Below are 16,365 nucleotides of genomic sequence, written 5' to 3' on the forward strand. Positions count from 1 at the left end.
TTCATCAAGCACAACTAATCTATAAACTTATTTAAGTTATAACCTTATTAAGTATAACATAGAATTATAATTAAACAACTGTGTTGCAAGCTTAATAAAAGATTTTTTATTAATTTTAACTAAATATAGTACACACAGTCAAATTATAGTGGTCAATATATCAGGCTAATTATAATTAAAATACCCAAAAATTATTCTAGTCTTTGAAACTATTTTATTGATAATAGCTCACATCATTTTGTCATGAACAGTGCTAAATGTGATATTTTTCTCGATAAACTTTTGGCAGCCCAACTTGTTGATAGAACTCTTGGCACCTAGACTCGTAGCTAACTGTTTGTATAATTCCAATGGTGAGCTACTTGCCATGCAATTCAAATGTATCACTTCTTCCAATGACTCTTTTATCTGTATATATTTAACAAAGTTTTATAAATTGCTTTGATTTTTTTGTGCAGTTTACTAGATGCTATCAAATAAACTAACATTCCAGTAAACTATTTACTCTTTTGAGAAATACACAATTGTTTGCAACCTAATACTTTCCAAAACAATATTTCAAAACTAAATATTTACTCAAAGTAAGCACAACAAAAAAAAATCTGATAATTCTTAGTTAATGTGATTTTTTTTCTCTGCATAATTATCATAATCTTTGATAACTGGATTCCCTTATAAATAATTTATCTTTTAAAATTATAACTTTTTGGGATGAAGTTAAAATAAACTTTCAAACTAATTAAAAAACTGGTATTATAAAATTATGAACTATATATACTAATAAAGACTGTTTTTAATTTTTACTTTTTCAATTTAAAGTTATTTCTTGTGATATGGCTCTTACAAAACCTTTTAAGAATTTAAATCTAACTATAATATATTCAAATAACTAGATAAACTGCAAAAAAATCTTTAGAACTTTTTTTTGTAAATTATAGCAATTTAGTGGTAGAATTGAGATAAAAAAAAACGATTTTTATTATCATTAAAATTTAGAACTTGGATTATAAATTATTTGGTGCATGATATTAAATAGCAGCTATTTAACAAACTTGATTGTTTTTGCAGATAGTTTTAACGCAAGCAGTCTTTCCAGTACCTGGTGCACCAGATATGTACAAACTAGAAGATCTAGCAGTAGATGTGCACTTTTTTATAAAATCTGTGATTGTTTTTATCTCATCTTCTCTCCCAATTAGCTCATTGGGTATTGATAAGTTAAAGCATGTTGTGTCTGGTTATAAATAATCGTATTTTATATTTATAAAACCTTATATAGTTTTTGCTTTTAATGTAAAATTATTTAACAATTTTTCAATGATTTCACTCTTCTAATATAAATTATATAACTTTGCTAATATAAATTATATAATTATTTACTGTTGCCTTTGTAAATAAATAAATTTAAAAATTAACTTTGTCTCCAAAACCAAAATTGTCGAGACCTGTTGTGCCCAAGGAATAATCCTTGCATATATAAATTATATAGAGAATTTTTAATAAAAGCTTTATCAAGAAAATGTTTTTTCTAATACTAATCATTGTTTATGAAATAATTTAAATTTAAAATAACAGTAACTTAAGTTTAGTTTAAAATAAATACTTTTTTATTTAGATAAAGACAAAGAAACACTAAGACTTACAAATAAATACATAATTGTATGCTGTTATTATATTATCTTTTTGTTAATTTTTGTTTTAAAAATATACATTACATGATTAAATACTTATTTAATTACCCATTTTTATCTGACTTTTTGTTTCTTCTTTACATGCTCTGTTTTCTTTTGACAACTTTTCTTTTGATTTTAAAATTTCATTGACAAGATCTCTTCTTGATTTTTTTGGTGTGGCATATCCAGTTATTTGTTCTGTTCATTAATTTGTTTATATATTCATTTTTAACTTAATTTAAAAAATACTTACATACTTAAAGTTTAGCTTGTTTAATTTATTTCTTCAAGGTCACTAACTATGTTAATGCTTTGAAGTCTTTAAGGATGACAATTTTAAGCTGTTAAGTGCATTCACATACTTACATTTAATAAAAAAATAAATTTGCTGAAACATTTTAAATTTACTTTACAGAAAATGATATAACTTCTAGCATCAAAAAAACTTGAATTAGCTAGAGGTTGTCTACATTTTTTTTTTACAAGTAGTAGAAGTACATATAAAATAAAAAATCAACTAGTAATTATGCTTCAAAGCTAAACAAACATAAACAAGTGGTAGAACTTTACTTAATCATAAACAACAATTAGGTATATAAAAACCTGCATAAAATTTGTAAAAAAAAACAATAATAAGACTGATTTTTCAAAAACACTTTAAATTTTTGTATTTTTCTGAATACAAATTTTTTTTTTTTTTTATTTTACTATACTTTTATACTTGCCTAATAACTGTCTATATTGTAAGCTTACAAAAGTCTGTACAGAAAAACATTACAAATAGGCTAACATATATTTTTAAACTGCTAATTTGGAAAAAAATCACTTTTAAGTAAAAATTGAATTTATATAACTTCATCATTTTAAAGATAAAACTAACAGTATAATTCTTTTAAATATAAGTTATACTTTGTTGCTACTCAAATAAAAGTTATTAATGTTTTTGTTGACATTTTACTTTAATTTTTGTAATACAAAAGAACCAAACAATTTATAAATTAAAAAATAGTTTATACTAAAATTCGTTATTTTAGCTAACTTAACATTATTTACGGCAGATAAACAAATTGCTAGAACTTAGTTTATAAAAATGTTTTTCAACATACCAAGTTTATTAATATCAGAAATTTTGCTTTTAATTTCTAAATTTGAATCTACAGAAGACAACATTTTAGTTTCATCTGTGCTTGGCTCAACCCTATTTTCTTTTGCTGGTTTTTCTTTAGATTTGAGAATTTCATTAACTAAAGCTCTTCTTGATTTTCTTGGTGTTGAAATTGGAGTTATGTAGCTTTTCTCTAAAAATTAAAACAAAATTAAACAACACTTGTTAAATTCAGGGTTGCCAATGGTTTTTGGCAAATTTTCACAGGTTTTCAAATTTGTGATTTTAAATGTGATTTTAAATTTTAAAAAATGTTGATGACTACAAAAAAACTATCTATTTGATATATTTTTTGTGTCAAATTGAAATTTTACTACTTAACATGTAAATATTATTTAAAATTGAATGTTTTTGAGGTTTTTGTTAAAAATTCAAGGTATTTTATAAACTTCTCAAATTCCATGTTTTTAGCCTAAATTGTCAAATTCCAGTTTTTTTTAGGATTACAGGTTTAGTAGCCACCCTGTGCAAAAAATAACTACTATAATACAACTATGAAGCTTAAGTATATACCATAACCTTATAATTCTATACAAAACAAATAAAAAGTTATTTAACATACCAAACTTGTCATCAATTGGTTCAAATTCATTGATATCATCAATCTTGCTTTCAAGAACACCATTTTTCAAGTTTGGCTCCTCAACCAAAAGCTGCTTTCTAGATCCTTTTCTTGGAGTTCTTTTTTCTACTTTATAAGGAGAGCTTCTACTTTGTCGCATCAGCCTCTTCATAGGAGATAGAAGCTTGCTTGGTGTTAGTAATAACTTTTCAGTGGTGTGAGACATTTTTTACTTAAAACATTAAAATAAAACCTTTCTTATTACAAAAATTAGTAATTAATAGTAAAAGTTGAAAATATTAATAAAGTTGTATTTAATTTTTTTTTATGAACTATCTTTATAAAGAGAAGATTACTTGTAGGTTTATTACAGATGTAAAACTATTAAGGCCATAGGGGGTAAACCATGTTTTTACAAGTTGATCTTATTTTATAGAATTTTTTCTAAGCTTTAAGATGCTTTTTATTGTTTTAAAAAATTCAAATTATTTTTTGAGATATGACCAGTCAAATTCGGGCCGCATAATAGGTTCCCTATGGGGAGGGAAGACTAAAACAGCAAAAAAAGACTATTTTGTTTAAAATCTATCTCCTCCTACAGTTTTCAAGCAATCTTCTTCAAACTTTCACAGTCCATTTTTTATACAATGACAAAAAATGTTACTTGTTTTTATATAAAAATATAGTTTTTTTGAAAAAAAAGACTTTTTTTTTTATTTTTGTAATATTTTTTTTATTTTTTTGAATTATCAAAATTAATAAATATTGCTTTTTTCTTATAATGTAAGGAACATTTCCTGAAAATTTGAAGAAGATTACTTGAAAAATGAAGGAGGAGATAGATTTTTAGTAATTTTTAAAATTGCTGAGAAAATTGATCCTGAAAAATTTGCAGTCTATACATTTGTATCAGAAACTATTTGCAAAAATCAAAATATCTCAAAAGTTAAATGATATTTTTGAATTCTATAAAAACTGGCTTACATTTTGTAAATAAAGCTTTCATTTAAAAGCCAAAGTTAATTTTTGTAAAAAAAAAAGTGTTTTAACCCCCCTATGGCCTTAATGATGATAAAAATTAAGAATAAAAATTTCTTGGACTGCACACCAAACTTTAAATATTTAATATTTACAATTAAAGCTACTTTTAATAAATTCTAATCAGTTTATTAGTAATTAATTATTAGCAACTTGTTACAAACCATGATAAATTAGCTGTTCAAAGACTGATATGTATTACTAGTTTTGGATATATTTTAAGAAGAGTTTTTACAGAAAATATTGCAAATTTTAAATGAAATTTCTTAATTCCTGTTGGATTACACCTAAAAGGGTTTATAAACAGATAAAACTATGTAGCCTATTTGATTGGTTATAATGTCATAGCATATCAAGAAAAGTGTCAAAGGTTTTCTGAAAAAAAACTAGTTTTTCTGAATATCTATGGGTTTTTGAAAGTACAAGGTCAATTTTTAGGTTAATTGTAACTGTTATATTGTTAATTGTTAAAAGTACAAGGTTAATTTAGGTCAATTTTAATTATAAAACGAAATTCAAGGTAAAAAATATCTTAAATAGTATAAAAACATTAAAAAGATACTGTAAAGCTATTTAATATTTGTTTTATAAACAATAATTTCTGCAGAATACAAAAAAAATTACTTGTTTATGATAGATTTTAATTATCCAATCAAAGTTTTACTATTTTACTTTTAAAAAATTGTTCAAATTTTCAAGATTTTTAATGATTTTTGTTCAGAATTCCCTGTTTTTACAGATTTTTTGTCAACCGTGTGTCAGTATTTGGACTTCCTAGTACATTTTTTTTTTTCAAACTATTTGATGCATTTAACATTCTACTTTCATTTTTAGCTCACAGAGTGCTGGGCTACATAATTTAAATGCTTAATTAAAAAATAATCTCAATTTTAATAACTATTCAAGATACAACATACATATTCATAAGTTTATTTTTCAAATTCAGAAACTTTTTAGCATATGTACTAAACAATTCTAACATTTAGCCAAAACTGCCTTGATTTTTGTAAAACTAAGTTTTAACAAAACTAAGACTAAATGTTATTGAGAAAGTAATTTTAAATTACATTTGTTAAAATACATTTGAAAGTTACATGCTCTCAGATTCAGAAATCATAGCATTTTCCAATATTACCTTTATTCTAATAAAAGTATTTCTACAAAATCTAATCGTTTTAAGATATAAATTTGAAATTGATTAAATCAATCGAAAAAAAAATGTAACTTAACTTGTTAGCTCACAATTTTTTTAGAATTTAAACTGATAGAACTTTTTGGCAATACATATTAACAAAAACTGATGTTTTGCTAGTATGTATTGCCAAAAAACTGAATTATCCTAAAGCGCATTGACCCTGATTATGACCGAACTATATTTCAGTGCAAAATATAATAATTTCTATCCATAATACTAAGCATATTTGAGAACTATGTGTATAATTTTAAATAATAAGCTTGTTTTAAAAACATTTGAAATAAATCAATACTGTTAATTAATTATTTTTTTATATTTTAACTAATTATAAAGAATTAGCATTGAACTCTAATTCTAAAACTTTTATAACTGAAATCCACTAAGTCTAAATATTTTTGGATCTTGTTAAAGTCAATTAGTTTTACCACGTACATGTTTTTTTCTTCCATTACTTTCTCAAAATAAGTACTGTTAACAATGCTTATACAACTAATAAAATAAGACATATTTATGTGGCATTTATAAATCAGCTGACAGAATGAAATAATTTTAGTTTTTTTCCCGGGCTGTTTCTGAAGACAGAATATGCCTTTTGCAAATAAAGTCATATTAGTCAATTGTTCAAAGTTATCTAGTTGTAATCTGAATTACAAAAATTATAAATCTTTTATAAAATAAATTTACTTATGTTTTAACAGATGTATAAATCTTTTTTTTAATAAAACTGAAATTCTTAAGATAGTTTTAAATACATAATAGATTTTATTCTAAAATACATAAGTATGCGTGTATTTAATTACTATTAGCAGAACTTTTCTTTAACAGATTATATAAAACAAATTACTGTAATAGTTCATTAAGCGAAAAAAAGTTCTCCAATATACTAAAAATTTCATTCAGCAAAAATTATACATATTATTTGATATTTCTGACAATAAAACTATCGTTTCGAACAAATGCATGTTTCTAAACTTTTTAAGTATTTAAATAAAAAAAATTTAAAACGTATTAGTATTACATTGTTATTTTTAGTTGTGCAATCTATTTCGACTAATATAGATTATTTCAAACATTTGAATTTTACACTTTGCCAAAAACCTAAATTAGGTAAGTTTCATAAAGTAAATTTAAAAAACCTCGAAGTTCAAAAAACTTCATTAAATATTTTCTTATCATTAAGACTATTTAAATTTATATATATTAAGTAGTTATAATCAATTCACAAAAAAAACTTTAACAAACTTAACAAGCATATTTCTAGAAATATACAAAATGTATAGTTTAGTTTTAAAACATCACTAGATAAAGTTCTAAAAGGGTGAATTGTTTAGATTTTAAAATAACTTACGTAAAAATTTATAATTTAAACCTAAAAATGTTATAAAATCTATTTTTCGAAAGTATAGGTAATGCTCTCGTAAGAAAATTATTATTAACTTTAACTTTTATATTACTTTCAAATAAGTACTTTCCTGTATTACTTTGACCTTTTAATTTTTTTTTCTACAAAAGTATTAAAATTTAAAAAAAAATAATAACAAAATAGTTTAACATAATGTTAATATTTAATTTTAGCAATTATAAACAAAAAAAAAAAGTTAACCTTTTTTTTTTTAAATCAATGGTGGTATTTAAATTTTAACTAAATAATACCTTGGTAAAAATACAAACGTTTAAAAATTCGTTCATATCAATTTATAAAGCTAAAATAAATCATTTGAATATGTTTTTATCTTTAAAATAACATAAATACTTTCAAAATGTTTGTAAATTTTATAAAAATTTAAATAAGTAGAAATTACTTTTCAAATAGAAAGCGTAAAATTTATACAACAATTTTTTGTCTGTAAACAGTACCGTATTTCAGTAAAAGCTTATTTTTTAGTTAAAAAGGTATTGTAATTTATTACTACTTCACTAATTAATAAAACATAAATGTTTTTGTTTTGGAATTGGATAGTTTATCACATTTAAAAGTTTTAAACTTGGACAGAATGCTTTTAAATAACTCACGGCAGAGTTCAAATATGACAGCACAAATTTTCAAAAACTTTAAAAGATAGATATACATATAATATTTATCCGTGGTATTTCAATCACGACCTTTTATTTGTAAACTAAAAGATAATTCGATGCAAAAATTTTAGTAGTTGTTTTTTATGAAAGGGATATCGAAAAGGACAATAAAATTGTTTTAGCTAAGCCAGATAAAGGCTCAGGTATTGTTATAATGGACAAAACTAGTGATGTACCGGACTCACTATCCGGGTCCGGATCCGGCCTGATATTGCCATTTTTGTCTGATATCCGGTTCCGGCCGGATCCTAACAGAGATCCTAACAGAGATCCGGCCGATTCGGATCTAGTTAGTAAAAGAGAACATACAAAAAAATATTTTTTAAATAACAAACCCTTTCTAAATTAAAAAGAGTCATTTTCGTCAGTTAAAATTAAACACCTACCGTGATTGGCTCATTTTGAACACGTGACTAGTTTACATTTGTTTACATTTAAACTATGAAATAAACATTTTAGAAATGCAACTCTTTATCTATGTTGTAAAATTAAAAACTTTACTACCAAATTGTTAGGCTAGTTTTAAGATTTTTTGAAAAACTCAGGCTAGTTTTCTTTTAGATTTTTAATGAGTTTAAGCTGATCCAGTTTTCAATATTTTGTGATTTTCTAGTTAATTTTGTTCAAGAACTTGATTTTAATTGATTTTAGGTTGGTAAGGCTATAGGGGGGGTCCTCCTTGATTTTTACAAGTTGATCTTATTTAATAGATTTTAATCTTAGCTACCAATTGTTTCTGTGATGTACTTTATCTTTCTATCAATTTTCCTTATACTAAACTTAAAGTTATTCATAGTTTTTTTTGAGCTTTTATAGAAATGAAATTTTGAAACTACAAATGTAAACTCTACTTTTATGTGAAAACTAGTGATGTACCGGACTTACTATCCGGGTCCGGATCCGGTCGGATATTGCCATTTTTGTCTGACATCCGGATCCGGCCGGATCTTGATATGAAAAAAAAGTCCGGATTCGGTTCCGGCCGGATCCTAATTTGAAAAAAAAGTCCGGATCCGGGTCCGGTACATCACTAGACAAAACTGACTATTTGAGTAAGATGAATGAGATCATAGATGATAAATTTAAATTTATTGAATTAGGATTACCTGGTATTTTGACAACTTTAATAAAATAGAAAAATGTATAATTCATTTAATAAAAAGATCGGTATCTAGTAAAGAAATTAGTCAAAAAATTTACAATGATGTTAAACCTATCGGTTCAATAAGACCCATAATGTATGGCTTACCGAAATTGCATAAATCACAAGTTCTACTAAGACCTATCTTGTTAATAACGAAGTCTCCCAAGCACAAACTAGTAAGATTTCTCAACTTATTGCTTCAACTGTTGCAGCACCAGAATTCACAGTTCCAAGTAAAAGATTCTTTTGAGATGGTAGAACGGATAAGAATAATAAAGTCAAACAATACTTTCTTATCTGCATTTGATGTAAGAAAACGATTTACAAATGTTCCTTTAGATGAGGTAGTACAAGTTTGTGTGGATAAGTTACAAGACTTAGAGGCTATTAAGAAAAATAGTTTTATAAAACGGATGAAAATAGCTACAAGCGATGTCCAATTTAGCTTTAACAACGTAAATTATAGTCAAATAGACGGGGTAGCCATGGGTTCACCTCTTGGGCATACTTTGGCGAACTCATTTGATATCTGAAATCCAAAGTTGTTGAGAATTTGTCTTCACAAGTTCTTAACGTTAGTTATATGGATGATTGTCTGCTTATTTTTTTCGAAACATTTTTTTGCAAGCTAAACTCCTTGCATGAAAATAATTCTTTCACCAAGGAAATAGAACAAGATAATCAAATTCTTTTTTTGAACATACTAATCACCAGGGGTACAGGAAAATTTCTCACCAGTATCTACAAAAAACCATCAGTCTCTGGGCAATACTTGCACCAGGGGCGTAGCGTGGGGAGGGACTATAACAAGTAGTAGCTTCTACTTGTTTCAAAAGCTAGAACGAGAAAATAACTTCAAATATTTTAGCACTCAGAAGATAAAAACAAATCAATTAAGTAAGGTAGGAAGGGTAGTATAACAAGTAGTAGTTTACTACTTGTTTCGAGAAGTACAATGAAGGAGTCAAAGATAAGTTAAGTGGAATTTACATCAAAGGAGTCAAAGTTTTAAGTGGAAAATTACAGAAAGACTTGTGCGTGACGTAGTAAGTAGAGAAGAGAGTAAAAAAATAAATAAGTTTTTCTTAGTGTGTTAAAAGGATGTTTTGGGTTGTTGTGTGTTGTTGTTGACGGATTGGGCAAAGGGAATAGAAGCTCTGCAAAGGATAGTAGAATTGCTTGAGTTTTGTAAATTGTAACCAGCGTACAGTCACTAAGCTTAAGAAAACCTCGAGTCAGTTGTGGTAGAACTTCATCACGTTACTTTATCACATTGTCGTGTTTTGTTTTTAAATGTATATAAATTCACCATTCACTTAAAGTTGTTTTCTAGAAACTAGATTATAAATAAGCTCAATACATTAAAGTTATTGATCGTTCCATTAGAACGTTTTATAATTATATTAGAATATATATTAGAACGTTTTAATATTATATATATATATTTTAACTAAGATTTCATGTCGTCCAAACGCTTATCGATGGACGACATAAAACGCATGACGCGGTCGCAAACTAAGGCGAAAAGCAATAATAAGCAATTACCTAACCTAACTACGACCGAGCCATCGGTCAGTGGTTATAGGACACTAGCGCATGCGTGCCACCTAAAAAAAAAGAAAAGAAGTAAAAAAAAACTAATGTAATATCTTTATCCTTTATTGTTTATTTTTTGTGCTTAATTTGCCATTTTTCAACTATGTTTATCTAGTATTCAAAAAATTAAACGAAAATTTGAATACCAATTATTGACAAGTTAGGAAATTAACCAATATACTGATTCGGTGCACAAGCGAAAGTGCGCACTGATATTGATAAAAAACTTCATAAAGAAAAATTTTATAACTTCATTTACATCATAAAAATTTAGACTCAAAAAGTACGCAACTAACTAGTGCACCGCGGTAGTATAACCTTATGACAGATTTTTCTACAAAAATTTTACAAAAATACGTCCTGCTAAAAGGAAAATTAAACAATTTTACAAGTTTTTTTTTTATGCTACAATAAATGTTAAGACTACAGCTAGTTTTCTTATCTTTATTTTTGTAAACATACAAGAAATAGCGTGTCGGCCTGTGAGAAATAAACTTTGTTTGTGATTTTTATTTTAGACAAGTACAATCAGATGAATTAAACTTAAAAAGTGTACTTTTAACTATTTTACAAAGTTATAATTAATTGTAAAACAGTTATAAAGTTGGTCTATTTTAACTTTTGTGTAACTTTATTTAAATTATGTGCAATGAGGTGTTACCACTGTTGTATTGTATATTAAAGAGATTGATACATTTTTTTGTAAATAAAAGAGATACTTTCCTTTTATTGAATATATTCATTTTTAAAGATATAAAGTTTACTGTAAGTAGTAAAAGCAATTTTTATTTAGTAAGTTTACATTTGTGCAAGTATAAATAATTCTAATAAAATTTATACTTATTTTAATTGTTTAATTTTGTAATATATAGGTATTTTTTTAAACAGTTACTTCGAACTTATTTTACTTAATGAATTTATTTCAATTATACTACTTATAAAAAAATCCTTTTTTAGCTAATTACAAAAATTTTAATTTAGGGGTGTGCTGAAATCGCTAATTGTCCCTGCTTTGTGATAATAGTAAATAAGTTTACAAATTAAGTAGTTGTAGCACTGCGAAATTAAATTTGTAAAAGCAATATGACGTTTACTTAACGATTTATTTTTAATACAAAATGCTATTCTTGTTGTAGCAACGGCAGTTACTGGTGAACTCTGATGAATGACACATCACTTTCTATCACTTTGAATTGAATTGAATCTTTGAGTGGAATTCAGTTAAGCGTTTGAACTTTTATAAATTTGTTGCTTTAAAAGAAAGTACCAAATTATAGATTAAACTTTGTTGCTTATTAAAGAAAGTACCAAATTATTAAATTATTCTTTAGCTTTATTAACTTTTTGTACAATTTCATTTGATTTAATGCGTATTTTTAAAAAAACATTTATTATTAAGTAAAGTATATTAAACTTTGCTGTGTAATTTATAACCAGTTGTTTTTAATTTAAGTTATTATTTAAGTGGTTACTATACTAATAGAAATGATTAAGACTAAGAAGGGCTTAAGACAAAAAAAAAAGTTAACGGGTTTTGTATCTGCTGACTTCAGGGGATTTTTTGAGAAAAAAAATTGCGCATACCCTGACCAAAATACCACGCTACGCCACTGACTTGCACTATCAGTCATTTTGTACTAAAAAACGAAAATTAAATTAATTAAAATGTTATACCATCGAGCTTTTATGATTCTTTCTGAAAAAGAGAAAATTAAAGAGATTTGGTGAAAAATGATTATCCATTGGAATTGATTAAGAGAATTACATGATAAAAATTTTAGGAAATCTATGTTGTTTGGTCCGGATAAATTTCCTGCGGTTCTTAAATTACCATATTTGGGTAAAATATCACAGTTATTTCAGAAGAAAATACAAGATCTCACACAATCAACTTACAATCAGATAAAATCCAGAGTAGTATTTGTTTCAAACCCAGTTATAAGATTGAAGCTCAAGGACCCAATACCCAACCTAGATAAAAGTTGTGTGGTATATATATTTATCTGCTTCTGCGAAAGAAGTTATTTGAGTCAGACTTCCAGGCATCGTAAAACAAGAGTTAAAGAACATCTACCTAAATGTATATTAAATTTCATGAAAGAAAAGACTAAAATAAAGAAAAAACAGTTATCAATGCTGCAAAAAGATCATCAAGAGCGGAACATTCAATTAATAACACATATTGTGCAAATAACTATATGTTATCGAGATTTAGAGTTGTTAGCAATGCAATAATGTAATTGACCTAGTGAAAATAAAGGCTATATTAATATTTCTAAACAAACCGAAATTATGTGAACGAAAATAATTTATTTATAAAGTGTCTTTATTTGTTCAATTAACTGACCATTTTGTTTTGTTTTGTATGGATTATAGTTAGTTTAATAATCGTTTTGCGTTGATTATTTTTATACTTTTGTTAATCTCATTAATGACTAATTTGCATTAAGATATTTTTTTGTTGTTTTTAAGAAAAAACTGTGTTTTAAACCTTGTTGTTCTGCAGTAACGTTTCTGAGTATATGCATTGAAAGTATATTAAAAGCTTTAACAATAGCATCTGAGTATTTTTTTATAGATTTATTAAATTACAATAGACTGATGTTTGTGTTATTTTGTTTAATAGTAGAATGTTGTTAAGATAAAATGTGCGATTCTTAATCTAAATCTTCAGATTAAATTTTGTTTGTAAAATTTATTTTGATTTTTTTTTAATGTACGCAACGTACAACTTTGCATGCAGCTGCAAAAAGTTAAGAAAAAAAAACTACATACTTGCAGTGTATCTGTGTCCGTTTATTCCTTAATCTAAAAAAATTTGATCTTTGTTTTTTCAAAAACCACCTAGGTGTGTAAAATTTAGCAAATAATCTTTTACGTATTGTGAATTAACATAGTTTTTTCTTAAAACACTTGAAAATATTTTATAGATATGTTTTAAGATATGATAGTTTGATAAGAATAAGCGTTTTCATCAACTAAAAATAAAAAACATTTTTTTTTTAATAATTTAACTCTATGTATAAAATTTGCTCCTTATTTATTAGTAAAACTCTTTAACAAACACTTATATGATAAAAATTACATATTTTTTTCTATGATTTGTTCCAAATTTTTTCAATTTGAATTAAAATTTCACAGTCGGCCCGCAAAAAAAAATATTAGAATTTTTCACTGAAAATTTGTGGGTAGAAAGTTAAAAGTCAAGCGCATTTAGTGATTTGAACTAAACTAAAAGGTTCCGCCTCTAGAAAAAGTTATGCTTGCAACATTGCATTATATAGTTGATAGAACGACAAAAAAAAAACGCTTAAAATATTTGTTTCTAGGACCTGGTGCAAGAAAAACTGTTTCGGTTATCGAGTCGCACACCACGGATACCATTTAACGTCTTGTCCAGGGCATTAGTTTTATGCCAGTTAGCATAAGGCTATTTAAAGAGTTTTTGGTTAGTTAAAATTTTGATGTCTTTAAAATTCGAAAATTAACAGTTAAACAAAAATCTACCCAATAACTACTTTATCATAAAATTACTTTCTTTTTTTGCATATTTAAAAAACGTATTTTAAAGATTTCTGTAATAGCTTATTTAGTATATATATCTCTTTTTTTTTGTAAACGAAATAAATAAACAAAAAAAAAGTACTTTTTGCATGTTTTTCTGTCGAAACTCTAGTAAACTTTATAAAAATAAAGTACTTTGTGCGCGAGATTGAGATATATATGTATGACTATTCAAAAATATGGATTTAAGCGTTTGTTAACATGATATCCTAGCGAAACAAGTTCACTGGAATATATAATAATAACAAATTATACAGTATCCTTTTTAATTACACTAACACAACATTTTTTATAACAGATAACTTTTCTTCAGTTATAGACAATATATTCTTTAAAAACACCTTATAGAACATATTTTTAAAGTTTTTATTAAATAACTTTAGTAGAAAGAGTACTTTTTTACTATTAAAAATTTGTATTTAATATTTAATAAACACCTAAAAACTGTTACTTATCAAGTTAATAATAAATGAGTTTATTTTTCCTTACTTCTTATTTTAAAACAAACATATTAAAAAAACACAGAGCAAAAATATTTTATAAGAGATACTTCTTAAAGTTATACTTAGTTGAAGAAAAAAATAATAGACGCTCAAATTGTTTGGTCCTATGATCTGGTGCAAGAAGAACCTTTATTGAGTCGCACATCACTTGGATACCTTTTAACTTTTTATCTAGGAGTCTGATAACTATTGTTCTATTAGGTACTTTTTCTATTTAATTTGCAAAGTTTAATATATAAAACCTTAGAATAAATTAGAATTAAACTTTTGTGATGATTTACAGACAATCATTTTATACAAAATTCCCTTTTTCTAGTTAAACGCGATTTAAGCCTTCAGTAAACTATGATTTTATTTTTAAATTATATAAAGCCATGTATAATTTATAAATAACATAAAAATTTATATTACGTACAAAATATAAAAATTAAGTTAGTCCTGGACACTGTCAACCTTGTTTTGTGGTTTTTCTACGGCATCAAACAGATAAATAATCGAATGATCTTAATTTGAATACATCTACAAACTTTATTACACATTAAAATTTTGAAAAGTTTTCAAGATTTTTACTTTCTTTGTTAGTAAAATTAGTAGAACAAGTTTTGAAAGTTTAGTTTTCATAGGTTTATTAAGTAAGAGAGTAAAACTCTTGAAAGGTTTTAAACTTTTAATGTGAATTAAAATTAGAATTATTCGATTATTTATCTACTAAATTTTTATAAATTAAAGTTTTGTATCCTTTTTAATTTTACTTTAAGGTAAAAAATAACTTGTTTAAATAGTTAAAATTATCAAGAAGATATTTATGTTTTTGGAAGATACTTCCTAAAAGCCTATACTACCTTTTACTCCATTGTAACCTTTATGGTGTTCTTTCAAAGTTCTTTTCATAATGCTGTATTGAATTAGAGCTGAGCAATCTACGGCCCGCAGGCCGGATCTGGCCAGCAACAAATTATTAGTTTAAAAACGACTTACAGAAAACAAGTAAAATTGAGAATTTTCGTCGGAAATATTGTAAAATGTACTCTTAAAGTGGTTTTAAAAACATATAAACAAGTTTTACTTAACATAATTAGTTATTCTTGGTTTTTAGCTAAAAACAATTTCAAAATTACACAGCCAGAGAGACTTTTTTTCCAACTTACAAAAAAACTTTTTTTACCCTATATAAAAGCCTTAGCATTAATTTAACATAGAAGCTCACTACTTAATTTAAAAAGGATAACTTTGAAGTTTTTGTTTTCTTTACTTTAGATATTTGACTACTCTAGAATAATCTTGTTAACAAAATTTACGAATACCTTTCTAAAAATTATTCATCTACAATAGCATCTTGATACTTGGTAACACATTTTTTATAACATGTAATATTGAAGTTTATTTTTCTAAAACACTTTATAAGCTATTTCTATTACAGTATATGTTCGTTCATAAGAATGTCGAAATTATTTAAGATTTAAAGCTTCTTAAAAAAAAATTGGAAAAATAAATAAAAAGCAACTTGTAACGTTTGATTTTTTTTTCTGTTTGCAGATCGGTGTTTTTCATTTGTTTATTATTAAGGCCATATTGTAGGTCTATGAAATTATTTAGAAGCATTTTTTAGATTTCTGTATGAAGGTTAAGAGTACAAACTGTAATTAAAATTCTGTTAAAGTCTTTAATAACGTTTGTAAACAATTTTGTATTCAATCGTCTAGATCTAGACCACTAAACGAATGTTTTCAATGCTAAATGTCACTTAAAGTTTGAAAGTTCACAAAAAGTCTATAAAATTTTTAGTGCTAAAAACTTTTCATTTATAACAAAAAATTTTCTGGTAAATTTAGAACGTTTGCACGATGCA

Source organism: Thalia democratica, chromosome 2 (assembly GCF_965202585.1).
Source record: "Thalia democratica chromosome 2, ktThaDemo2.hap1.1, whole genome shotgun sequence".
In the NCBI taxonomy this organism is placed as follows: Eukaryota; Metazoa; Chordata; class Thaliacea; order Salpida; family Salpidae; genus Thalia; species Thalia democratica.